Source organism: Petaurus breviceps, unplaced genomic scaffold (genome assembly GCF_028583685.1).
Source record: "Petaurus breviceps papuanus isolate PSGF00001 unplaced genomic scaffold, PetGlider_PUasm1.0 175, whole genome shotgun sequence".
In the NCBI taxonomy this organism is placed as follows: domain Eukaryota; kingdom Metazoa; phylum Chordata; class Mammalia; order Diprotodontia; family Petauridae; genus Petaurus; species Petaurus breviceps.
Window position 1 is genome coordinate 15,364,450 of NW_027185764.1, and position 27,900 is coordinate 15,392,349.

At 41.2% G+C, this 27,900-nt stretch overlaps 1 protein-coding gene and 1 long non-coding RNA gene across 4 annotated transcripts in view; one reads left to right on the top strand and one right to left on the bottom strand.

Annotated features, from left to right (window-relative positions):
• Positions 1 to 27,900, top strand: part of MAD1L1 (mitotic arrest deficient 1 like 1) — an 865,451-nt gene that overhangs the window by 823,784 nt on the left and 13,767 nt on the right. The window lies entirely within an intron of this gene.
• The window catches only part of LOC138158685 (uncharacterized), a 39,898-nt gene that overhangs the window by 9,288 nt on the left and 2,710 nt on the right, over positions 1 to 27,900 (bottom strand). The gene's annotated exons all lie outside the window — the stretch shown is intronic.

Here is a 27,900-nt window from a genome sequence, read left to right on the forward strand (position 1 = left end):
TATGGGAGAGAGCAGATTGGAGGAGGGGATATCCTGTGGGGACTGCTATTTTGGGGGTGTGGGTAGGGGAAAAATGGGGAGAAAATTTGTAACTCAAAGTCTGGCGGAAATGATGTAAATCAGAAGTTAAAATAAAAGAATTAATTAATTAATTAAAGTGACTTTACTAAAGTGGAGATCTGACCGTATCACTCCCCTCCTCACTGAAGTCCAGTGACTTTCTACAAATCCTCCTTTTTTAAATACCCCAGCAACTGGCCTCACCTGGTTTCAGCCTTGTTATCTTCTGTTCCCACACTCTGCCATACTGCCAGCCTGCCCATGTTGCTGCTCCTCACACTCAACAAACTTTGTCTCCCATCTCCATGCCTTCAAGCTAGCTGTCTACCATGTATGGAATGCACTTGTGTCTCACCTCCACCTCTTAGAATAGTTTGTTTCCTTCAAAACGACTCCAGATGCCTCCTTCTAAATGAAACCTTTTACTTGGCATATTGCAGGCCTTCCCATATCTAGGTATTGCATGTATCTCTCTGACTGTCTTGTTATTCCTTGCTGTTGCTACATGATAAGCTTATCTCTCTTTTTTGGTCATATGTATTGTGATGATCATTTCTTACATGCCATCTATTACCGATAGGATGCTGTAGCCTGCTTGTTCCCACCACACAGCTTTCCATTGGTTCACCTGCAATTTTGAGTCTTCCGAGCTTGTGATGTTTCTTAATTCATAGCCTTATTATACCATGATGCTATGTATAAAAAGCAGGGCGTAGGGGTGGTGTCAAGGAGCAGCTTGGGATTATTGAAAGTATTGTGCATATTCCCAACTATTGTCCACTCTGTATTCTTCCTGCTATTTATTTCCTTGTCTAACTTATTGTCTGCAATGTCTTCTGAGATGTATGTACCAATGGACTAACTCAACTGACTGCCCATCTAATATGTATCATAATTTGGGTAGCATACATTCTGCATCCACTTGATTTTTTTTCCTAAGTGTTCACTAAGTCATTATCTCTTGAGTAGATATAAATTTCATTGAAAAGTCCATATAGTATTCTAGTGAACACTTCAGTTAGCACAATGCCATCCCCATCCATTGGAAACCCCTCTTCTACTGGACTACATGAAGAAAATATTCCATGCCAATGAAAAAAATACTTCTTTAAGCCTTGGTTTATAATTTATATTGATAACTAAAACATCATTGAACAAGGTTTTCTCAGTGGTTGAATCTATTGAGGAATCATATATGGTCTTAGTATATTTAGAGGACATGCCTTGTTGAAGTAGAGCTCATAAGGCAGTATTTTGCCCTGCCACAAAAACTGCTTCCTCTTCATTTACAAATGGTACACCCGGTACCGTCTTAGATTCCCTTTACATTGATCCATTGCGGGACTGAAAATGCGGGCTGCTGTGGAGAATAGTCAATAGGAGTTTGCCTTCCCTTTGCATATTTTCTTCAATGATACCCTTAACACCTACATAGGAAATTTTCATAAAGATTTTGCAGACGTGAGAAACTAGCCACATAACTTGGTAGCCACTGATATCTACTTAGTTACATTTTTTGGGTACTAATACCACCTGTGGTATTTACCAGTCTTTCTTCTCTGAGATGTTTTGAAAATCAATTCCTAAGCATCCTTGCAATTGGGTCACGTCTTCTACAGATTTCCACTATATATATATATGATTAGGTCCAGCTATTCTTGATGGAATTGTCTTTAGTTGCCATTTCCACACCCCCTCTATTCCAGTGGGTTCACTTATTATCTCTTTGCAGATGAATCATACATCTATATGTCCAGCTCTAATCTGTCTCCTGAACCTCAGTTGCACATCACCACATGTCTTTTGGACATCTCTTATCCATCAGTATCTCAGCTTCACCATGTCTCTATAGAACTAATTTGCCTTTCTTCCCAAACCCACTCTTCTGTTTCTTATAAGGGTACCACCATCTTTCTTTTAGCCCATGTTCTCAACTTGAGTATTCTCTGAATTCCTCACCCCTTTTCCTCAACTCCAGTAAATTTCCAAGTATTGTCTATTCTACTTATTTTCTCTCCATAATGTCATTTACATATGTCCCTTTCTATGAACTCATGGTTATCACCTTGTGTCCAGACTATTGCAATAGACTCTATTGGTCTTCCTTAAGATATTCTCTCTGCCTCTCCAAGCCATCATCTACACAGCTGTCAGAACAACTCTGCCAAAGCACACGTCTGACCATTTTGCTTTCCATCTTAAAATTCTCCAGTGGCTCCCTGTTGCTTCTAGGGTAAAACACAAATTCCTCAGCCTAGCATTTAAAGCCCTGCACATTGTGACTCCACTCTATCTTTCCAGATTTACTTCACATCTCTCCCCTTCACACATTCAAAAGTTTCAACCAAATTGTCATCCTTGCCAGAAATACAGAACTTCTTCACCTCCACCACTCAGAATTCTCAGCTTTCTTCAAGACTGAGCTTAGGTGTCATCCACAAATTGTGTGGAATAGAATGGAAATTCTAATAGAATGTGAGTTTTTTGAAGGCATGAACTTTTCCCTTTCCCCTGCTCTGCATTGCACCCCTAGCACAGAGTCCTCCACATGGTAGGCATCAAATAAATGTCCCTTACATTTGTTTTTCAGTATAATACACTGTACTGAAGTACTAGAGTCCAAATATGGTAGACTGCCATCAGTGGTTATGAATAATGGAATTTTTCCATTTTGCTCTGATTTGTTGTCTTCCTGTTTCATCTGTAAAAGTTCTGAAGATGATCTAGCTAAGTTGGATCTCATGCCAAGTTTTCTGTAGGCTCATTTTCAACTCCATGGCTTTTGATGTTTAGTGAGGCAATGCTGCATGTCATCTTCTGTCATCTTCCATAATGTTTTGCAAATGAGCCTATATTTTAAACCAGAGTTAGTTACCCTTGGCTAGGCCTCCTGACTTGGCAGGGAGATCAAAAGTTTGTTGCTGGAGATGGTCTCTAAGCGTTTTTGTCCACTTGTCATAGCAGTTGTACGAATTGAAGGCTCATCCCAGAGGCCATTGAGACACCCAAAGATGGGTGAAACCTGGATAATGTGAAATACTATAGAAATAAGCATTGAGCCAAGCAGTTCAATAAAAGAGAACTTGGAGAAAGCAAAACTAAACCACTACACATCTTATTTTGCATTCAGTATGGAGTAGTGATGAGCCTGATGGACTTGGAGATGGGAGAGACCTGGCTTTAAATTCCAGTCCTGATACTTACCAGCTGTATGACCCTGAGCATGCCCCTTAGCTTCTCTGAGCCTACATTTCCTCATCTATAAAATGGGAGTAATAATACTTAACCACAGTTGTTATGAGGAAACCTTAACCCACTATTCAATTCAACTCAATTAAGACATTTATTAAATGCTTATTAAGGAAAAGGCATCATGCTAAATGTTGCTACTAATAATAATAAAAATGATAACAAAGCTAACATATACTGATTTAAAATTTATAAAGAACTTTACTTAAATTATCATGTTTGATACTGATGACAACCCTTTGACATTTGTTTTATAATAATCCCCATTTTATAGATTGGAAAACTTGAAGCTCAGAACAGTTAAAATTATTTCTCCAATGTCATATTAATGGTAAGGGTCTGAGGTGGAATTCAAGCCCAGGCCTTCCCAATTCCAAGGCCATTACTAGAAAGTAGGAAGGGGACAACTAAGTGGCACAGTAGATAGAGTACTGGCCCTGGAGTCAGGAGGACCTGAGTTCAAAATTGACCTGAGACACTTAACTAGCTGTGTGACCCTGGGCAAGTCATTTAACCCCAATAAGAAAGGAAGGAATGAATGAAGAAAGAGAGAGAGAGTGGGAGCCATTTTGGTACCAGGCTGAAAGATTTTGTAATTTATCCTAGAAGGAAACACTGTAGTGTCTGAGCTAGGCAGTAGCATGGTCATATATGTGTATTAGGAGTACCAGCGTGGTAACTGTGTGGAGAATGAATTGCAGAACTAAGACGATAAAAGCACAGAGACCAATTAGGAGATGATTGCAATAATCTAGGCAAGAGGTGATAAATAGAGAGAAAGCATAAACCAGTATGAATGGATTGAATCTTGAGACATCCAACCAGTTCTTAGAAAATGAGCACAGATTTGTTTTCCAGTAGCTAACTCATATTCTCCAACGAATCCCTCCTGAAAGCCAATTAAACATAATGAATGGAATTGTTGACTTTACCTTTGCTCATTTACACAAGGCAAAGATGTATGTTAGATGATAATTCATGCCAGATTTACTTCCCTTTACTCAAACATCTTTGCCCCATCTACCCAAGCCCTACCTGAAATCTTAAAGGAAGATCATTCAAGGTACCAAAAAAATATATTTGGTAATCCCAACACCATTTAAAGTAACAAGAAGTCATATCTCTATAGCACTTTAGAGTTGACAACATGCTTTCCTCTAAGCACTTTGTCTGCCTTAAAGTGCTATGTTAATATGACTTGTCATTAGTGCTTTTCTCTAAGTACTTTGTCATAATTCGTTATTAGTTACATTTTAGATTAGTTATTTATACACATGTCATATCCCCCACTAGACTAGTTCCATGAGAGCAAGGAGAATATCTTAGCTAAAACATCTATATCCCCAACAATAGTAGTGTATTCTGTACCCAGTAGGCATTTAATAAATGTTTATTGAGCTAAAGAGTTTATATTGGCAACCATTTGAATGCAGCAACTTCTTTTGATCAAGGAAAACAGTAAATACAGATATTCAATGGCAAATCTCTCCTGTCCTCGAATGAGAAGAAAGAAAATGCAAATATTAGCTCTTTGTTTTTCAATCTGATGAGTTATTAACTTGTTTTTTAGTTGAGATCTGATCTTCCAAGATCTCTCTGGGTAACCTGTGGCTTCCCTTATCAGCCCTGCTCTCAGACAGATAGACAAGAGGTAACAGTGACAGAACAAAGACAATCCAGAATCAGGCATTCAGGAAAATGGGAATAGGAAAATCCAAGAACTAAATATGGCAGGTGTCCAAGCCAAGACTGGCCATGAAACAGAGGCCTTGCTTGTCCAGTGGCACCTGGGGAGTCCATGTTAAAGAATTAATCTCCCAGCTTTTGACAAAGTACAGCATCCATTCCTATTAAAAAAACTAGTAAGCATAGGAGTAAATGGAGTCTTCCTTAAAATGATAAGTAGCATCTACCTAAAACCATCAGCAAGTATTATATGTAATGGGGATAAGTTAGAAGCATTTCCAGTACTATTGGGGGGAGAACAAGGATGCCCACCATCACCCCTGTAATTCACTTTGGTACTAGAAACATTATCTCTAGCAATAAGAGAAGAAAAAGAAACAGAAGGAATTAGAATAGGCAAAGAAGAGACTAAGCTATCACTCTTTGCAGATGATATGATGATGTAATTAGAGAATCAGGTAAAAAAAAACTACTTGAAATAATAAATAACTTTAGCAAAGTTGCAGGATATAAAATAAACCCACATAAATCCTTGGCTTTCCTATATCTTTCTAACAAAGCCCAACAGCAAGAAATAGAAAGAGAAATTCCATTTAAAATTACTATAGACATTATAAAATACTGGGGAGTCTACCAGCCAAAACAAACCCAGGAACTGTATGAACACAATTACAAAACACTTTTCACACAAATAAAGGCAGATCTAAATAATTGGAAAAACATCAGTTGCTTGTAGTTAGGTCAAGCTAATATAATAAAAATTACAATTTTACCTAAATTAATTTACCTGTTTAGTGTCATACCAATCAAACTACCAAAAAAGTTATTTTATAGAGCTAGAAAAAATAGTAACAAAATTCATCTGAAAGAACAAATGGTCCAGAATATCAAGGGAATTAATGAAAAGAAATGCTAGGGAAGGTGGCCTAGCTGCACCAGACTTTAAACTATATTATAAAGCAGCAGTCATCAAAACTGCTTGGTACTGGCTGAGGAATAGAGTGGTGGATCAGCAGAATAGGTTATGTACATAAGACACAATGACTATAGTAATCTACTGTGATAAGCCCAAAGACTCTAGCTTCTGGGATAAGAACTCATTATTTGACAAAAACTTCTGGGAAAACTGGAAAATAGTATGGCAGAAACTGGGCATAGACCAATATTTTACACTGTATACCAAAATAAATTCAAAATGAGTTCACAATTTAAATATAAAGGCTAATACTATAAGCAATCTGGGAGAGCAAGGAATAGTTTACCTGTCAGATTTATGGAGAAGGGAAGGGTTTAAGACCAAACAAGAGATAGAGAGCATTACAAAATGCAAAATGGATAATTTTGATTACATTAAATTGAAAAGGTTTTATACAAACAACGCCAATGTAACCAAGATTAGGAGAGAAACAGAAAATTAGGAAAGAATTTTTACAACTAGTGTCTCTGATAAAAACCTCATTTCTAAAATATACAGAGAACTGAGTCAAATATATAAGGATACAAGTCATTCCCAATTGATAAATGGTCGAAGGATGTGAACAGACAGTTTTCAGAGAGTGAAATTAAACATATCTATAAGCATATGAACAAATGCTCTAAATCATTATTGATTAGAGAAATGCATATCAGAACAACTCTAAGGCACCACATCTCACCGGTCTGATTAGCTAAGATGACCAAACAGGAAAATGATAGATGCTGGACAGGATGTGGAAAAATTGGAATATTGTTGGTAGAGTTGTGAACTGATCCAACCATTCTGGAGAACAATCTGGAACTATGCCCAAAGGGGTATAAATAATGTGCATACAGTGACCCAGCAATACCATTTCTAGGGCTGTATCCCAAAGAGATCATACATGTGGGAAAAGGAACCGTATGTACAAAAATATAGCAGCTCTTTTTGTGGTGGTGAAGAAATGGAAATCAGGGGGATGCCCATCAATTGGGGAATGGCTAAACAAGTTGTGGTATAAGACTGTAATGGAATACTATTGTGCTGTAAGAAATGAGGAATAAACGGACTTCATAATAACCTAAAGAGACTCATATAAACCAATGCTGAGTGAGAAGAGCAGAACCAGTAGAACTTTGTACACAATTACAAACACGTGGTATCTGATGACTTTGATAGACTGGGCTCCTCTCAGGGATGCAAGATTCTAAAGAACTCCAAAAGACTTGGGATGAAAAAGGCTATCAACATCCAGAGAAAGAATTAGAGTCTGAACATAGATGGAAGCAAACTATTTGCTGTCTCTCTTTTTTGTTTTGTTCTTTCTTGTTCATTCCATTGGTTATAATTCTTCTTTAAAACTTGACTAATGTTTAATGTGAAGATATTTGTAGAACCTATATAAGATTGCCCAGTGCCATGGAAGGGGAGGAAGGAGGAAAGGGAAGGGGAGAAAATTTGGAACTCAAAACCTTGTGGAACTGAATGTTGTAAACTAAAAGTAAGTAAATAATAAAAGTTGGGAGGTGGGGGTAGAAAAAGAATTACCCACCCACTAGGCCTAACATTCCTCAGCCAAAATTAAGACAAGTTAAACACTGATATCAGTGGTCTTAGATGACCTGAGCTTGGCCCTTTGCCTTGGTTCATTTGGGCTCACATTTGTTATTCTATATGATTTTTAAGTGTTTTGAAGGTTCTTCTAAGGTTTCCTTCTGACATGATAGCAACAGCGGCCCAGCAAGAGGTCTGTGAGAAGGCCATACTTTCTCTTCACAATGGAATATTTGGGGCCTTGCTAGCTGGCAGGAGGTGTTGCTTTGGTTTCTGTTTGACTTCTGTCACTTTCAAAATGAAGCCTCAGGCTCAGGATACCTTGAAGGAGATGGGGAAGGTAGCATTTGTTATTGACTGTTAGTACAAAGGCCCTTTCACCACTTTGAATACCTGCCATGTTGTAGGCTGTCAAAAGTGTTTTTCTCAATTTTCTCAATCAAAACAGTTTTATTAGAGCCCAGACACCATCCTGAAAAGCTGCCATCAGGTAGAGTTGGAAAAGTTTTATTATGGGATAAATGGATTGTAAGATGGCATTTTTGGAAGACATTTTCTAAATCTTTGCAGCTCTTTTAAGGCTGTGTCCACACCTGAAAACCAGTCCATATTCAGACAGACAGATGTGTGTATATACATGTGTGTATGTGTACGTGTATACATTTACATATATATGTAATAATATATGCATCATGTTAATGGCTAAAATCAGATGCCCACAGGGACGAATAAATGGCAAACTCATTATTAGTCTCTTTATATTTACATTCTGAAGACTATTTAATGATTTAGCAAGGCCTTTTTCCTTGATTAGGACTAAGAACACATGAAAGTATGTGGTAAACCTGGCTTTTGGGCATAAAGTAGCTGATTTGTAAAATTCAAACATCCTCAGGAAAATACAAATACACTTTATTTTTTATACTCTAATCAAGACAAAAGCTGTTACTTAGTTAACCTTTGTAAGATGAATATAAACAAATACCCAGTTCATAAACTTATTAATTCTTCCCAGACCCATATATTTGGATGCCAGCCTAATTAACATTTATATGCATCACAACCATAGCCATAAATCTAAGCATCAACAAGTATGTACTTGGAGTTTAGGAGACCTGGGTTCTAGTCCTAGGTCTGACACTAACTAATCATACAATATTGAGTAAGTCTCTTCACCTCTCTGGGTCCCAGTTTTCTCCTCTATAGAATGAGGGAGTTAGATACTGTCCGGCACTGGATACCCTTAAGCAGAGATTATATTCCTGCTTGCTCAGGATGTCTCCTCTCCCAAGTAGTGGTTGAATGAGATTACCTCTGAGGTCACCTTCCACCTCTTGACTCTCAGTGATTCTGGAATTAGTTTACCTTCAAGGTCTTTTCCAGCCTTAAAATTCTAAATGGGCATTTATTTATATATCAATTATATGGGCATATAGGAGAGAGAATTCACCACTTGGCTTACTCAAACCAACTGTGAATCCCACTTTTGGCATGTTGCATACATGGATAATCTCTTAGAACCTCATTTGTTTCCAATGTAAAATTGGTATATTCATGCTTCCATTACCTACCTCACAGCATTTTCGTGAAAAGCAGCTTTGCAAACCTTAAAGTCCTATCCAATTAAATTCAAGAAACTGTTATGGGCTTTGTTGGACAAGAGGAATTCAAAGACTCAAATGAACGTTCCTACCCTGAAGGAGCAAACATTCTACTGGGGAGATACAGTGAAGTACAGTACAAGGAAAACTGAGGAGAGAGAAAATGCTAACAGTAAAGGGGATCTGGGAAGGCTTCCTGGAGGAGGTAGCACTCAAGGAAGTGGACTTTGAAGGAAGCCAAGAATTCTGAAGGGCAGAGGTGAGCAGGGAACACATTTCAGATTTAGAAAAAGAAACAGCTTATCTGAACAGTTATAGGAGATGGAGAATCAAGTTTGAGGAATAGCTCGTAACACAGTCTGACTAGAACATACAGTTTGTGAAAGGTGATAGTGGAATCTAGACTATAGAGGGTAAAGGTTGTTATTGTTGTTCAGTCATTTCAGTCATGTCCCACCCCTCATGACCCCATTTGGAGTTTTTTTGGAATTTTTCTTGGAGGCAAACTGGAGCAGTTTGCCATTTCCTTCTCTAGCTCATTTTTCAGATGAGGAAACTGAGGCCAGCAAGTTGAAGTGACTTGCCCAGGGTCACACAACTAGGAAGTGTCTGAGGCCAGATTTGAACTCAGAAAGATGAGTCTTCCTGACTCCAGGCCTGGAACTCTACCCACTGCATCATCTTGCTGCCCCTAGGAGTTTGTATTTTGTGTGTGGGACAGTGGGGAGCCATAGCAGATTTTAAAACAAGGTATTGATGTGGTCAGACTGGTCACTTTGTCAGCTGTGTGGAGAGTGAGTTGGAGAGAGAAAAGACTGGAAGCAAGGAGACCAGTTAGGAGACTGAATCAGTGGTCTAGGTTAGTGGTGATGAGGCAGTGAATGAACTGTGATGGTTTGTAGGGGAGAACTCACTGATTAACACGTCACACTCCTAGATGAAGCATGCAAGCACAGAGTTCAGGCTTGGCTAGAAGAGGGGTAGGAACCAAAAAAGAGAGGATGAGTGTAAGTGTAGAGAAATTGTGAGGTGTGGAGGAGGGGAGAAAAGAGAGCTTGCAGGGAATGGCCTCTCTTTTCAGTGCATAGGAGGTGAGAACATTTACTGAGACCTTGAGGGGAGAAGAGAAGGTTTGGAAGGGTAGCTGGAGGGAGTAGAATCCAGGGTCAGTCCAGGAAGAATAGAGATTTTGCCATGTCACCCTGAAGATCTAGTTAGGATTGTCACATGAATTCTAGAGGACCCACTTAACATGGGGATATGACTTCTACTGCATTCAGCAGATGAGGAATACTCTTAGAGAAGGTCACTGGCAAGGTATAAGTGGCAAAGAAGAGAGCAGGGAAGTCAAGGTGAGAAACAATGTGCAATTTTGTTCTTCGGTTATAGGGTCAAGACTGAAGAAGAGAAAGCAAGGCCAGAGCCAGGGTACTGGACTAGACTTGTAGGGAAGAGGGGAGGAGCTGGATGTAAGGTGTAGAGCAAGAGGACAGATGGAAGAACAGAGAGGATTACCATCACAGGGAGAATTGCAGAATTCAGAATCATGAATGAAGTAGTTATGGGTGGTGGTAACTATCCCTGAGGTTAGTGAAGCCATAGGTCATGGGAGGCGAGGGTGTCTGAGGAGGCATCAGTGTGTCTACTAACATCCCCGAGGAGGAGGGCAGGGAGTGGATTGGAGAGGGACTGTGAGCTGGTCATGGAAGAGTGAGATGTCCACAGCAAGAAGGATTTGGACTAAATGATTCAGGTGGGTGGAAGGAGCTTTAAAGGAAGAGAGACTGCTGAGTGGTGGTGGTAGAAAGAGTCTCTAGAAGTGTCAGGCAAGAACAAGGATTGGGCAAGCTCCTCCTCTTTGTCCAGTGTTTTGGAGGATGCAATCAGCACTGGGAGAGGATTGCCAGAGATTTTGTGTCTTCCAGAGAGAGTGCTAGAAAATGGGCCTGGGGAGAGGGAGTAGGTGGCAGGGGAGAAGGAAACCTGTGAAGAAAAAACAGATTGATGATGAAATAAGTGGAAGTTACTAACAGTACAGTTACAGAGGACACAATGGAAAGGGAAGGCACAGGAGGAAGACAAGTGGTAAGAATGACCCCTGAATGGAGATAAGAGCACAGAAAGAGATGGTGGAAATGGGCTTCTACTCTGAGAAATGCCAACTCTGAACCACTGGCGCTGGGGGCACTGGAGATACAGATTTGCTAGCTGTGTATACTTGTTGGTTAGGGCCTCTGCCTTCCAGGATCCTATAATGATGGAGAGCAGAATTAGTGTGGTATTCCCTCTCCAAACACTGGAGAACTCAAGGTAGTGGCAGAGAGTTCAGGTTGAAGGTCTGGGCTCCCAGAGATTGGTCTTAACCCATATATGGCACCAGCTTGTAGTTCCAAGATGAGACAAGTCACACCCCAAAGAGATTTGTGCATATGCACACTACAGGAAGAAGGGAGGGAGAGTGAAGCTGACCGCTTTGTGCAACTCTGCCTCACTTAAATCCAATTCACATGTGAGGCAGGACATCACCTCGTGATGTCATTGGTCCTCTGTGAAATGAAGGACAAAGAACAGATATCAATACATTTGTACACACACATCCATATATGAGTGGTCCATTTAAACTCACATTATGTGCATTAGGACCTGTTTTGAACAAGACCTTCTCATAGTATGGCACACTAATAGCATAAAAGGAGAGATTGCTGCCTTCTTTGCAAATGGAGCACACATTTCCTAGCATCGCCCCATAATGGAGCTATTCATCCTTCCCATGATGTACCCAGCCAACAAAGCAAAGAGGGCCACTAAGGAACGTGTGCTTAAGATGCTGAACATTTGCAAAATAGTCTGTTTTCCCACTTGTGGTGTGTTACCATGTCCTGTGCAAAGAGATCGTCTAGAGTTACTTTGAAGAACGTTAGGAGTCCAGTCTAGAATAGAGAGCTCTGATATAGTCTTACTGGCATTAGTCAATAGGAAGAATTATGTCCTTGTATCTGGACTGTGACATTGAATTATTTGAAGAAATCTGACCATTAGGTAAATAATGGAATATACCTACAAAAGTATAGGTCTTTTTCTTCTTTTTTATATTAAATGTCTAATTAGAGACTCAGCATTAAACATTAATGCAAACCACTGTAATTTGTTTAGAATTATTTATACTTAAATTAATTTTAATCCACAGAGTATCATAAAATTTTTCAGGCTCTTCCTCTAAGTCCCCTTCTGTATCCTTTTTATTTCTGGGTGTTTTGGAGTTATTTTCCTCTTCTGAGTTTGTTTCTTGGGCATTCCTGGAATCCTAATAGCTCTTTATCTCACTCTTCCAGCCTTACATCCCAGATTGGGATGTTGTGTTAGGGCTAGACTCTGTGTACTTCTGGTGAGACTGTTGTGGTGTTAGCCTATTCACCTGGTGTCCTGCTCCTATATTCTCCAGGTAATGCATGCTTTGATCTTTAAGAATTACAGGAGCAGCTTAGGTTAGGGAGTTGCAAACTTTGAATGGACCCCATGCAATCTGATCAAGGGTATGATTTGATCACTGTCCTCCGGGACTTTCCCCGGGCTCCCAACCCTGATTTGGGTCTAGGCAACACAGTTACACCCTTGTTCCTGGCCAGAGCTCCAGTAGGTAGGTAGTTAGTTGCTGGATCTCAGTCCATGAGGATTTGCCAATTCCGAGGGACAGTATTGCCGCTTACCCTTGTTCTTCCCTTTCTAGTGTCCCAAGGTCTGACTGTATTTCCGCTCTCCTGGGATAGAATGACAGCGCCAAAAGCCCTGCACTCAGGGCCTGAATCTGGGATCCCACTCCCAGAATCATAGCAACCAATACCAGGCTTTGATCTTACTTCCAGAATCTTTGATCCCACCCCTGTTCCACAGCCCCTGTCCTGGTCACTTGTCTGTAGGTCCAGTTCGTGATCTGCTTCTGTAAATATGACTGACTCAGTGTAATTTCCTTAGATTTTAAACTACTGCTTGGTCTGGCCCTCTTCTAAGATCTTTGTGGGACTCGCCATCAGGAAAGCCAGGATGATGCTTCCTATTACTCCATTATCTTGACTGGTCTCCCCAGTATCCTTTTTTAGAAGTAGCTCTCTTACCTTCTCATTACTTTGGATTTCCCATCATTATTTTACCAAATGGATTTCCTATCAGTCAGTAAATACTTAGTTTTCTCCTATGTGCCCCATGCTATATTAGTCATCTTCATATTTACAATATAGGTAGGGAGATGTTTGTTAGCTCTTACTTAGGTTTCTAAAATCAAAGTAAGAAGTGGGTCCACCTCTGAATCTCTAAATTGAAGAATTGAAACATAAATGTATGTGTGTTTGTGATACTTATGTGTGTGTATGTGCATATATGAGTGTGTATGTGTGTTTATATGTAATAGAGGGGTATGTGATAGGGGTATTTTCTGGTGGTAAGTTAGGAGTACCAAAAGTGTACCCTGGGACCACCACCCTACCCTCTGCCGGCTCTTCTCCTTGATGACTTTCTCCTAGTTTCAAAAACAGTCTAACAAAAGTATTTCAAACATTATGCTCCAAAATTTTTTTTTCTCTCTAAGTAGCTCAAGTCCCTGTTTCCCCCAGAGATTCCCCCCAGTCTCAAGCACCCTAAATCACTGGAGTTGGTAAGTCACTTTTGATGTCCATATGATTTATTAACAGCATAAATCACATGGAATGCAAGTAAACACTTAAAAGAACAGTTCTCCCCATTACATGCTGCAATAGCACTGCAACCAAGGTTGAACTTTGCTTTCCTGTCTACTCTCCCAGCCAGTCTAAAGGGACAGAAGGAAAAGGAACTCAAGTTTAAACCCTCGGTGGAAATATCTCCAAGGCTGTGCTCTGGGTAAACACTGGTAAAATGAAGCCAGGACTAGATTCACTGACTCTCACCTCCTGTCTGTGTCTGCTGCCTCGTTCCACATCTACTCTCCTCTGGAGCAGATTTCCCTCCTCACCTGTATTCAAGCAAAGAGGTTTCCGTTCCCACTCTACATTCCCTTGCTCTCAGGAGAAGCATGGGGCTGAAGGCACCCACTTCCTTCTTCCCTGTATCACTGCTGGTGTTACCCCTGAGCAAACCTCACCCCCACCCCGCCCCAGGTCAAAGGGTCAGGAAACAAAAAAAAAAATGCGCTCATTCTGGTTCCATTTCACCAATTCTTTGTACCTTTTGGCTCTCCAAAATCTCTGTGATCCCAGAGGTATCCTGCAAAATCAGGGTACAGAGCTCTCTCTCCCTCTGCTTCCTTCCTTCCCTCTCCTCTCAGGCACATACACACACACCCCACATGCATGAGTAGTCTCTCTCCCTCTCTCTCTCTCACACACACACACACACACACACACACACACACACACATACTCACTCACACACTCACACACTGCTTGCTTGTATTTGGGAAACTATCAGTGTGATAAGGATGGACTTGTAACAAAACCACAGGAATACTGTTCACATGACATTAGAAAGATACCACTTGTGTCCAGCGTGGTAGGATCATGCCCTCATGCCTGTCCAGACTGGTTGTATCTGTCCACATAGCCTATCTTCTGAGGTCTGGTTGGCTTTGGAAGGCTAGGTGCCACCCAGGTAGAGCCTGATGATTTAGGGACTTTGCTGGGTTTGGGGGAAACTAAGCTCTTACCATCCTTCTAAGAAGCAATATCCAACTGGCCTTTTCAAGCATTGAACTTTACCCCTTTCCTAGCATAGTTCATGCCATGCGTTGGCATTTCCTTATTAGGAAAATACTCATCATTTCACTGTGTGAACTAACAGTGGCAGGCCCTGGTTAGTGAATGAAGGTGGCAGGATATGTGGGCAGGAGGGATGATGGGTACCTAATTGGAATTCCCTCACTGGCCCTTAATAATATTTGAGTGTTAAAAATACATTAGGCAGCATTAAAAAAAAAAAAAGTATCAAGAATGAGTTTGTAGAATTCAGTGACAGTAAAAGCTCAGAATACTCCTGATTGTGTAAATTTAGTTGGTAAGAAAATCCATGATTGTGAGAAAACTCTCATGAAAGGAGTTCACACATAAGTACGATCACATTCAAAGATGATCACGTTACTGTTTCTTCCTTAATACTTCACCATGAGGCAAGAAAGGATACAGACAGGGCGGCTAGGTGGTGCAGTGAGTAAGAGCGCTGGCCCGGAGACAGGAGGACCCAAGATCGAGACGGGAGGACCCAAGATCGGTTCCAGCCTCAGATACTTAACACCCACACAAAATAACTGGCCATGTAAACTTGGCCAAGTTACTTAAAAAAAAAAAAACACAGAAATGTCTGAGGGAGCACAGCAAGGGACTTCCAGCTGGCCAGGAAATCGAGGAAGGCTAGAGATGTCACTCTGATCAGCTCTACTAGCCTCAGCAGAACCATGAAGAGAAGATTCTAGAAATACACTCAGCAAGTAAGATGCTCACACTATGAAAGCCCCATGGGAACACAGAGCAACAGATGGAATGGCATATTCCCATCTCCTTTCTCATGCTCATTCGTGGGGCACAGCTTATTGAATGAAATGGCAAGTGGAATCATCCACACTATTTAAATGACTTTTTTCTTTCTTTTTCCCCCAGCAAGTATATTTACAATCACTGAGTACAGTTCAGTTTCTATTAGTTAAATGTGCTGTAAAGTGATTCCATTGTATTTGGAAATGCAATGTAAAAATGTGATGTTTTGTAAAAACAAAAGATGTCAAAAGAAACTTTAAAAAGCACAAACATTTCTATTTACAGCCTTGTATGGTGAGATACCAAAGAAGTTTAGATGTGGTCTTAGCCCTCCAACAGAACAATCTTGTTGGATATTAGATTGATGAAAGACTTGGGAAATAATAGGAGATGAATGACCTCTCTGATCATGAAGAGGTGTTTCAATAACACTTTCTCGTTAGGGAATTTTGCTACTTGAAGAATGTTAAGGTGGCGGTGGCAGGGAGGGATAGTTTATTTTTCATTTTTGTATCTCTAGCCCTTAACACAGTGCCTGGCCTGTAAGAGGGGCTTAACAAATCTTATTAAATTTAAAATAATTACATGCAGAAAATAGGCAGGTCCTGTTACTGCTCTGGGCCTCAGGCTAATGAATCCTACCTTGCCTTTGTAACAGGGTTGTGGTAAAGATCATTTGGGGAAAAGTACGTGAAAGTGTTTAGAAGAATTTAAAACTGCACATAAAGTATTTGTTCCCTTCCTCCTCCTCCGTTTCTTTTAAAGAGATAATGATCATATGGGCAATCTGTTTGCCCTTTGCCAAGAAGCCAAAAGGAGATAAGACTATAGATTCAGAGTTGTAAGGCACTGTAGAGGCCATCTGGTCAAGCCTCCTCATCATACAAATGAGAAATTTGAGACTCAAAAGGATTAAATCACTTGTCCAAGGTCACATAGGAAAGTGACAGAGACAGGATTTGAACCCAGATCCAGTAGTGTGATCTGGGCAGCAGGGTGGCACAATAGGTAAGAGTGCCAGGCCTGGAGTCAGGAGGACTCATCTTCCTACGTTCAAATCTGGCCTCAGACACTTATTAGCTGCATGCCCCTGGACAAATCACTTAATCCTGTTTGCCTCAGTTCCTGTCTCTAAAATGAGCTGGAGAAGGAAATGGCAAACCACTGTAGTATCTTTGCTAAGAAAACCTCCAAAAGGGATCACTCACTAACAACTGAAAAATGCCTGGACCACACCCACCAAGAGTGTGATGTAGTGGAAAGATTCCTAACTTAACTGTCAGGAGACCTGGGTTCCAGTCCTGCCTTCATCACCAACATGCTCTGTGATCTTGAGCCAGTCCCTTTTTACCCATCTGGATCATATTCTCTTAATCTGCAAATAAGTGAGAAAGAGCCTTTCCAGCTCTAGCCTTCTGATTCTTCCTCATTACAGTCCTCTTCCTCAGGAATAAAGAGGCTCCCCTTCCAGAGCAGTAAGGTACAGGAGCCAAGACTGGCCCTGAAAGAGAGCATCTTTTTAAGTGCTCCAAGTGCTGATGCAATTGTCATTTGAATGGAATGGGGTTGCCACGAGCTCCTGCCTAATTAGTTGCATGTTGCCCAAAGATCTGAACATTAAATTTTCATGCTGCTATGAAAACAGCCACCAATCACCCTGTCTTGCCTTCGTTCCTGGCTGCTGCCTGTTTTCCGGCAGCATCTGGAGCTGAGAGAAGGCTCACACCAGGGGAGGCAAGCTAGTGATCTTCGAGTGTGTCTGAGAACATTAAGGCAGGGCCAGAGCCCAGATGAGCAGGATGGGAACATGCCAGCTGGTGCCAACCCTCGCATACAAGCCTGCCGGCAAAACCCATCCATTCACATGGCATCTGGGCAGAGGTTCTCCTGTTTCTCATAACTATTACAAAGGGGCCTGCATAAATCTTCCTCTCTCTTCCTCCTCTCTCCTCCTCCCCCCTCCCCATATTCCTTTATACCCCCAGCAATAGGAACCCCGCATAGCATGCTAACAATTAAAGAAACACTACCCTGTGGCCACTAAGGCCTAAGGCTGAAAACTCAGGGTATTAAGTCGTTTTTCCTGCCCCACTCTTATTCCCACCAAGAGTAGATAGGTGAGGGCGGCTAGGTGGCGCAGTGAGTAAAGCACCGGCCCTAGAGTCAGGAGAACCCAAGTTCGGTTCCGGCCTCAGACACTTAACACCCCCACAAAAAAACTAGCCATGTAACCTTGGGCAAGTTACTTAACCCCAATTGCCCTCCAAAAGGCAAAAAAAAAAAAAGAGTAGATACGTGGATCTCATTAAATTCCACCTTTAAATAATAATAACTGGGTGGCTCAGTGGATAAAGTGCTGGGCCTAGAATCAGGAAGACATATTTGTGAGTTCAGATCCAGCCTCAGACATTTACTGTGTGTCTTACCCATGTAACCCTGGCCAAGTCGCTTCACCCTGTCTGCCTCAGTTTCCTCATCTGTAAAATGAGCTGGAGAAGGAAATTTCAAACCACTCCAGTGTCTTTGCCAAGAAAACCCCAAATGGGGTCATGAAGAGTCAGACATAAAATGACTCAACAGCACTATCTTGAATAGAGACAGTGTTAGTCATCTGGTCACAGTGTACTAAAGGCCCATGCCTGAACGGCCTCAGGACAGCAGTAACGTCCCCAGGACTATTTGGAAAACAGAAACACCGCAGCTCCTGTCTGACTGTCTTCCTCCATAGAAAGTACTGCCAGTGTCAGAACAGCTTAATTGGGCCAGCAGGCAGTTTTCACAACCTCTCAGAGCAAAGTCTAGAAAGGAAATGCCAGGAAATCAAACCATGGGGAGGGAGCCCTGGACAGGTTCAAGAACCAGGCTTAGGAGAGTGTTTCCAAATCTTTTCTAATCTGTGACCCAGCAGGATCTTCCTAGGAGTAAAGAGAAGCCATGTCTCTCTGTCTTCCTCACGTACAGCCACCATGCCATGGAGTCTTACAGAAAGACCCTCAGAAATTGTCTAGTCTGTCTTCCTACCCTAGGCAGGAATCCACTCTCCCACATCCCGAAGAAACGGTCATCCAACCTTTGCTTGCACACACCTGTGGGGAGGAACTCACTATGTCATAAGGCAGTAAGCAGAACTTCTTACCTCGTTACTGCATAGCTCTGATTGCTAGAAAAGTTCTTCCTGTGGAACCCAAATCTCTTTCCCTGTAACTTTCCAGAGCCATAGCCATATATGTATGGGTATATTGGTATATGTGTGTGTGTAGGTGTACACTCACAGAGGCTAAAGTCATATATGTGCATAGAAATAAAACAAACAGAAAACATCAAGTCACTTTTAATTGTAGACATGACAAAACACATTATATTCTTCAAGTGTGTTGTAGCTTTTGCTTCACCAAGTACATGGACTCACAGAATCTAGAGCTGGAAAAGACCCCAGAAATTATCTGGTCCAACCTGATCATTTTTAAAATGAGGAAACTCAGATTTAAGTGACTTGCCCAAAGTCACCCAATATAGGTACTTGAACCCGGCTTCTCAGACTCCAGATCCATTTCTCTTGTCCATTTTGCCACACTACCCCACCTCCACACCCATATGTGCTCTCTCTCCTCCCTCCCACTGTTCTCGCAGTTCTCCTCAACATCCCCTCTGCTTCCCACAGTAAAAGTGAACAAGGACAAATAAGAAAACTTAGAGCATGAGAACACACCGGGACATCTGGGATATCTTTGTGATACACCATAACATTCCCATCATCTTCCATCCAAAAAAAAAAAAAGTAACTGATGCCCCAGGGAATAGCTGAGACCTCGGGGGTGAGCAGGAGGAGAAGAGGCTTTGTTTGGTGCTTTCCTGTTCAGACACCTGGGCATTCTTTTGCCTGAAAGCCCACTTTCATTTGATGTTCACATTGTTGTACCGTGTTTCCCCGATAATAAGACCTATCCCGAAAATAAGCCCTCCCCTTACTGTGTAAGATTCATCTAAAATAAGCCCTCCCCCGAAAATAAGCCCTATTGAGATTGCTACTGTAGTGAAGGTGATCCCCTGCACTACAGGCTACATTACGGTACCCTCTGTATGTACCGCTTCCCACCCCCGCCCGGGTGAAACGCATGCTGCGCTCCGAGCTGCATCCAATCAGAGCTGCAGCAGTGAGTGCGTCATCCTGTTCTTCCCCAGTGATTTGCTTGCTGGTGCCATTGAGAGCAGTGCCGTGGAGGAGAGCTGAGGCAGGACAACATAAGCCCTCCCCTGAAAATAAGCCCTCTGGTGTTTTTCTTTCCAAAAAATTTAATAAGACAGTGTCTTATTATCGGGGAAACATGGTAGATATCACCCGTATCTCAGAGACTACACTTGGCTTTGGCACGAGACTCAATTTGCCCAGGCTGGTTATTTCAGCTGGTCATTAGAATCATAGGGTCATAGGTTTTAAAGCTGAAAGAGACCTTATAGACCATCTAGTCTGACCTCATTTTACTGAGAAAGCAAGTGACAGCTGGAGAGGTTGAGTAATTTACTAAAGATCATGCTGCTTGTAAGTGGTGATGGGAGAGGGATGTGATCCCAAGTCTTCTGAGTCCAAGTCACATACCACATGACCTATCCATGTCCTGCAATATGAAGTCATCATAACAACATCTCAAAACCCTGTATGTGATGTAAGAAGAAATGGGCTTGGTTAGGAGACCATCTGACTCAATGTGGTAGCCAAGGACAAGGAAAAGAAATTAAATGACCCAAAGTTGGTTGGGAGGCTGAGGCCTGAGGCACCATCTCCTAGCCTGCCTAAACAAATAATCTGTACTTGAGTTAGCATTATTCAGGAAGTGAGAAAGTATCTACTCAGTCCCTGGGCTGCTCCTGTGACCTTTGGGATGTAAGTGGTTCTTCAGCTATATCTCAGTATCTCTATATACTCATCTTTGCCTAGGAGATTCAAGGTCTGGGCTCAAATAATATCAATAATAATAACTAGTATTTATATAGCACTGTGAGATTTTTAAAATGCTAATATGGTCCATATATTATTTCATTCTCACAGAAGCCCTTCTCCTGTTTTATATATGAGGAACCTGAGGCAGAGGGAAGTTAAGTGATTTGCACAGGGTCACACAGCTTTGAGGTAATATTTGAACTCGGGTCTTCCTTATTCCAAGTCCAGCACTCTTTCCTTTAAGCAGTTATAGCAAAGAATACACCCTCCCCTTAGACTTGAAAGAGGATTCCTTAGCAAAGAACATGGCAGAAACCTGGCCACTTGTAGTGAATGGAGCCTTTGCCCACTGATACCCAACCAGACCTCCTCCTCAGGGCAGAAGCTCTTTTTGCTTTCCCACAAGGTGTGCCAGAAGCTGGCAGGCCCACTAATTCCTTCCAGACAGGAATGGGCAGCCAGAATAAAGCAAAAGACTGAGTATTAAATAAGTTCCATAAATATTTCTAACCACAATCAACATGTCTTATTGGGCAATTTGTTTTTTTAAAAATCACCCTCTAATTTTAAGTGAACAGCCCCTAATTATAGTGATTTACTAGCTACCTGGGAACCTGGTGATATTTGAACATGGCATAACGCTAAGGAGAGATTGATTGGTGCAGCATAATTCAATTGGAGAATTTTGATAATATCTCAGACCAAGAAAGCAAAATTTAAGAAATTAGAGGCACCTTGGTGTTTCAGAAAGAGCACTGGCCTTAGATTTGGAAGACTTGGATTTTAATCCTAATTCTGTACTTTACTGGTTATATGACCTTGGGAAAAGTAGTTTTTTCTATCTCAGTTTCTTAATATGTAAATGAGAGTTGGAGTACATGGTTTCTAAGATTTCCTTTCAACTCTAAAATTTTATTATTGTAAGGCAGAGTGAATTGAAATCTAAGACTTCTACAGACAGCTCCAGGTCATCAGATATAATTTGGGGGTGGAAAATCCACTTTCCTCCTCTACTTCTACTTGCTTCATATGGCTTGTCGATAAAGTTTTTCAGTTTAATGACAGGATTCTGGAAACATAAGTAGTCACCTTGACTTCTGAGATTTGAGAAATGAAAATATTACAGTGAAATCCCCAAATTAGTCAACACTGAGATTTGCTTGCTAATATTCTATATCAGCCAGTCTGCTATGAAGAAGAGTTTGCTTCCTAGCCCAGAATGGACAGGATCTGAAATACCATCATTCTGGGGAAAAAGAAATCAGAGCTATTCTTAACCTAGAACACAAGGCTGACTAAAGACCAGGGCACCCTCACAACCAGACAAAGACCAAGCCACCCAGTATTGAGTATAAACATTTTGGGAGATGAGCTAAAGGAGCATAACAAAGGATCTGTTTTTTTATTCCTAACCTACTGAAATGCCAACTTTCTCCCAAACCACAAGAATGCCAACTTTCTAAGCAAACACGTGCACATTAGACATTAGCCAAAGACCATGGCTGATAATGCAATTAACTGGCTAACAATACTGACACCAGCTTTGGTTTGGACTTGAGCCTAGGCCCTGCACATATGCAAATCTGATCTGGTTCAGTTCCCAGTGGAGGCTGTTGGCTGCGCTTTTGTCCCTCCCTCCCCAGTGCCTTTGCCCCGAGGCTCCCCTACCTCCCCCCCTCTCCCTGACAGCTGCGCTAGGACTGGCCCTTTCTGACATTTAGAAAAAAATCTCAGAACCAAGTGCAGGAGGCAGAAATGAAAGGATTTTCTTGTTAAAAGGTCAAAGCAGGTTTTTTTTTTTATTTTTGTTTAAAAATCGGTTTGTGTTGAACTATGACAAGGCTAAATGTATTAACGGGCAATATGAACACAAGAAACTGACTGGAGAAAGACCAAAAAAGCTGGTAGGAATGAGAAAAACAGACGGGTACATGGAACCCACCTAGCAAGTGACAGCAGCAAGGATTTAGGTAAGGTGCTTGGGAAAGTTTACTCTGTCAGGTGAGGGAGCATAATCAGTTCAAAATCGTATTAAGGAAGTTTGTGAACTCTTTCTCTGGGGGATTATAAAAATAGGAAAGTTCTCTATTTAACTTGGAAGGTTTGGATAACTTGATGATTCCTCAGGGTTTAGCCATCTGATCCCAGGTCTGATGAAGTTTAGCTAGAGGAAAATAGGATAGAAGGGTCTTGGCCAGGAGGTAGCTGGGGGACTGGACAGAAGGTATGTGAATAAGATGTGCAAAGTGGACTGATCAGCATATAATTATGAAGAGATACACAAATAAAGTCAGAAATGACCCCTGCTGTCAAGGAACATCTAGTCTAGTTGAAGAAGATTTACCTATGAAAAAAGATAATGCTATTGTACTATGTATGCCCAGAGCTGAGTAGCACAGGCAGTAAGTTCTCTAAGAGTTCAGTGGCTAGGAAGAGGACTTTAAGCTGGAATGACCAGAGAGGGGTTCAGCCAGGAGGCAGGAAGCGATCTGAGCCTTGAAGGATGAATTGGACGGACCCAGAAGAGGGTAGAGACCATTTCAGGGAAGGGCAAAGACAAGAAACTGCAAGGAATGCTTGGGTGACAATGAAGAAGACAGTCCAGTTGGCTCCAAACCAACAAACTGCTTTCTCCAAGGTTACCGGTGATCTATTCATTGTCAAATGCAGTGACCTTGTCTTACTTCTTTTCCTTCTTGTCCTCCTTGCTTTTCACATTTCATACATTTCAGCTTTGCACTCTGTTGGCCATGCTTGCCTCCTAGATACTGTCTCCTCCTTGGATTTTTTTCCCTCTCCCATCCATCTGACCACTCCCTCATCTCCTTTGCACAAATATCATCTTTGTCTCACTATCAGTTCTACCCTGTTGTTATACCCTGGGGCTCTGTCTTGGGACCTTTCTTTCTTCACCGACTTCCCTCTCCCTCCCTCCAGCTCATCTAATCAGCTCTCCTGGTTATGGAAAGGTAGATTGGCTCCTTGTGTCTAATGGAGTTGACATAGGAAGAGTGCTTATTTAGGAAATAGTGTGGTGCAACAGAATGTGTGCTGGCTTTAGGGTCATAGAACCTAAATTCAAATTCCAGTTCTATCACTTGGTCCCTAAGCGATTTCTTAACATTGGTGGGTGTTAGTTTTCTTATCTATAAGATTAAGGGGTTGAACTAGATAACCTGTATTGAAGGTCCCTTCCAGCTCTAAATGTATATTCCATTGGGCCTGTGCAGTTCACATCCATCAGCTGATGTTTGGATATTTCCAGGCTAACAGCCCATAGACATCTCAAATTCGGCAGGTCCAAAATAGAACTCACCCATTATCTTTCTTTTTTATTATCTTTTTCTTAATTATAAACTCAACAAATGTGAAATTTCCACATACAAAAAGGAAGTAGGGAAAAGGCCTATAAGTGAAACCTCGAATCTCTAAAGATACAACTTGGTTTTCTAAGTCTATTCACACTCGATAGTACCAACACTCACTGCCCTGCTTGTCTGTGTTTCCTTCTGAATTTCCTTCTGCCCTTTTTTGTGTATTTTTTAATGTTCCATTGGTGTTTATTTCTTAAAAATCACTCTCACTACCCATACTGTTCCCCCTTCCGCCCCATAAAATACAGCTCTTGTAACAACCAAGTAGAATCAAATGTAGATAGTCAGGCCACATCTGAAAATGTATGTCACCTCAAGCAAAACAGATTCACACATTGGCCTTGTCTGAAAACATCATCCTCCATTCCTCTAGTTCATCACCTCTCTCCTAAGAGGTGGAAGTATGCTGCATCATCATCCTTCTGCACTCAGGGTGGGTCATTGCCTTGTTCAGAGTTCTTAGGTCTTTCAAAATTATTTTCCTTTGCATTGTTTTAATCCTGATAAAAACTGTCTGGCTCTACTCACTTCATTTTCCATTAGTTCATGCATGTCTTCCCAGGTTTCTTTGCATTTGTCCCTTTTATCACTTACGAAGTAGTAATACTCTGTTGCATTCATACATCATTTCTTTGGCTACTACTCAACTGATAGGAACTCGCTTAGTTTCCGTTTTTTTGCTACAACCATAAAAATGTGATTGTTAATATTTTTGTACATGTGCATCTTTTCCCTTTATCTTTCATTTCTTTAGGGCACATGCCTGGCAGAGATAATGGTGAGTCAAAGCGTGTGTAGAGTGTACTGACTTTGGGGGTATGGTTCTAAATTGCTTTCTGGAATGATTGGACCAGTTCACAACTCCAGTAGTACAGTTAGTGTGCTCAACCTCACATGGTCCCTCCAGTAAATCCCATCTTCTTTTTGTCATCTTTGACAATCTGGTGGGTATGAGCTAGAGCCTTACAGTTGTTTTAATTGGTATTTCCCTTATTGTTAGTTATTTAGAACATTTTTATATGGTTGCTGATTGTATTTCTCCTTCTGAAAACTGCCTATTTTCATAGATTTGACCACTTATTTATTATTGGACAGCTAGGTGGCACACTGGTTAGAGTGCCAGACCTGAAGTCACATCTAGTCTCAGACACTTACTAGCTGTGTGACCTGTGACCCTGGGTAAGTCATTCAACCCTGTCTGGCTTCAGTTTCCTCATCTGTAAAATGAACCAGAAAAGGAAATGGCAAAGCACCCCAATATCTCTGCCAAGAAAACCCCAAATGGGGTCACAAAGGATAAGACATGACTGAAAAATAACTGAACAACAGCAGCTTATTTTGAGGAAAATATCTAACTCATTATCTTTTCCCTTTTCTGGTCTTTGAAGGTACCACCATCCTTCCAGTCACCCTGGTTCAAAATCTCAGAAACATCCTCAGTTCTTGCCTTCCTCTTAATTCCTAAAATTAATCAGCTGCCACATCTTGTCATTTCTACTGCCACAAGATATCTCCTATCTGTCCCCTTTTCTACATGCACATGGCCACCATCCTCATTCAGGCCCTTGTCATCTCTTATCTGAAGGATTGTAAGTAGCCTCCTAATTGGGGTCTCTTTATCCAGCCTCTCTGCTTTCTAACTCATGCTGCTACCCAGACCTACCAAATTGAAATTCCTAAGATGCCAATCTGACCATGCCACTACTCTCCTCAAGATGCTCCAATGGGTCACTCTTGCCCCTAGTCTAGGCTGTTCTTAACTTGGGCTCCATGAACTTGTTCTTTAAATATTTTAATAACTGAATTCCAATATTATTGGTTTTCTTGGTAAAACTATTGTGTTTTATCTTACACATTTAAAAACATTTGTGTATTCTGATCAGGGGTCCATAGGCTTTCCAAACTTGCCGAAGAGCTCCATGACACAAAAAAAGCTTAACCCTCATTTTAGAATAAATACAAGCTCTTTTATTTGGCTTTTTAAAGCCAGTTTGCAGTCTAGCAACTGCATCTCCTTCATGCATACAAAATTCCAGTAAACCTTGCTGGCTTGCTTTTCCTGTATGCGACATTCCATCCTCTATTATTGAGTGACATGTCCCACATTCTAGAAGGAACGCTCTCCTCACTCTCACCTATTAGAATTTCTAGTTTCATTCACATGTCATCTTAAATATCACCTCCTGATGCCTCTAGTGCTAGTACTCTCTCCCCAGAAATTATTTATTGTGTATTTTCTATTTAATTTTCTATGCCCATGCTGTTTCCCTCTGATGAAATGTACATCTCTTGAAGCCAAAGACTATTTTGTTTTTATCTTTGTAACCTCAACCTAAGAAAGTAGGACTCTGTCTTATAGGCAGTCAGGAGCCATTGAAAGTTTTTGAGCAAAAGAGTGACATGATGTGAGTACTGTTTGGGGAAGATTGATCTAAACATATTGCCGTTCTGTTTGCATCAGGCAAATGTCCCCCAAAACAGTATTAACATACCATAGTAAGATGTCTTGTTACTCTGTCTCTAAGACAGTTCATGGAAAGAATCCAGTCACAGACAAGTGTTATGTGCCCACAGACAGCTATATCTTTTATGTCCCTGCAGAAGTTAGAGCCTTACATTGCTAACACACTCAACAAACTGGGCCACATTTAGAGAAAAGGGAAAATCATCTACCTTCTTCTCACCCCCAGTCACTAGGAGGACTCTAATGAAATCAGCCTTTTCCATTACTGGATAGCTCTAATTGCTAGAAAATTCTTCTTTGTGTTAAATGAAATCTTACTCCCCATGGCTTCTAGAATGTCACCTCCCTTATCCTCAAGATAGCCCATCATGTCTATGAAGGCAGCTATCAGAATCATTGAATGTCAGTCAGACTTGTAAGGGCCCTTGGATATGACACTCTAAAGAGGGAAATTGAGGCATACATTAAATAGCTTTTTAAAAAGAGGTTCTTGGGTAATAGGAAGTAGAAATATGGGACTAGACTCATTACAAAAATGTTAGCAATGAAAGACAGAAAATGGGGGTGGGGTGGGACAGAAATGTAATGTAAATGCCCCAGTGGAAAGAGAAGTGTAACCCAAGCAGGAATCTGTGGTTCTCAGGGAAGAACAGCACAAAGGGGCGTTGGAGCTAAGTAAGAGACAAACCGGGGGAAGCGGTCCTAGATATATGTGAGATGTATAAATTCATAGATCATAGAGATCCAGATATATTTGCATGGGTGTTATGTATGTCCTATAAGTGTACATTTGAATGTATGCGCCTTGACTGCTTTTCTTTTGACTTTGAACCCCCATTGCCTAGCCTAATTTTGGAGAACTGTTTCTGGGCCCATAGTAGTGGTATTGAACCCACTTTCTCTTCCTAAGGGATACTCTGTTCTGTACCCAAACATGTAGTCTAACCAGGTTTAGTACTTGGGGGGCCTGGCTTTTAATGAGAGAGGGGCTAGGCTCCGTTTTCTCTCACTATTCTACTCACTAAACCCAATGCTGGCACCCTAGAAACAAATTACTTAAGGCTTATGTTTAGGATTTCCCCAAAAGGGGGAGTAGAAAGGTACTCAGTGTACAACATAAATCAGGCATGGAACAGGTATTTATTTCCTACACTCAAAAGAAATGCCAAAACATAAACAGTCCTCAAAAGAACACATTGATATTAAGACTTAAACTAAACAAGTGGTTGTTCTAACTACGCACAGCTGGGAGATTGAACCTTAAAACCATTTCACTGCAAAGTAGTTTGCAGGATTGTTGATTAATAAGCATTTAACATTTCATCTTGGTTCTTGCCCAGTCTCCCTCAAAGTCCTTGTCTTGTGGCAAAGCAGTCAAGGGGCTTCAGCTCCTCCTCTTATTAGTGGCTGACTTCTCTGATTCAGAAAAACTTCCTTGCCACCAATCAGCCCTACTCATTAGAATCAAGACCTTTGGACTTCAAAAGTTACCTCCAAAACCACCATCTCCCTTGAAAATGA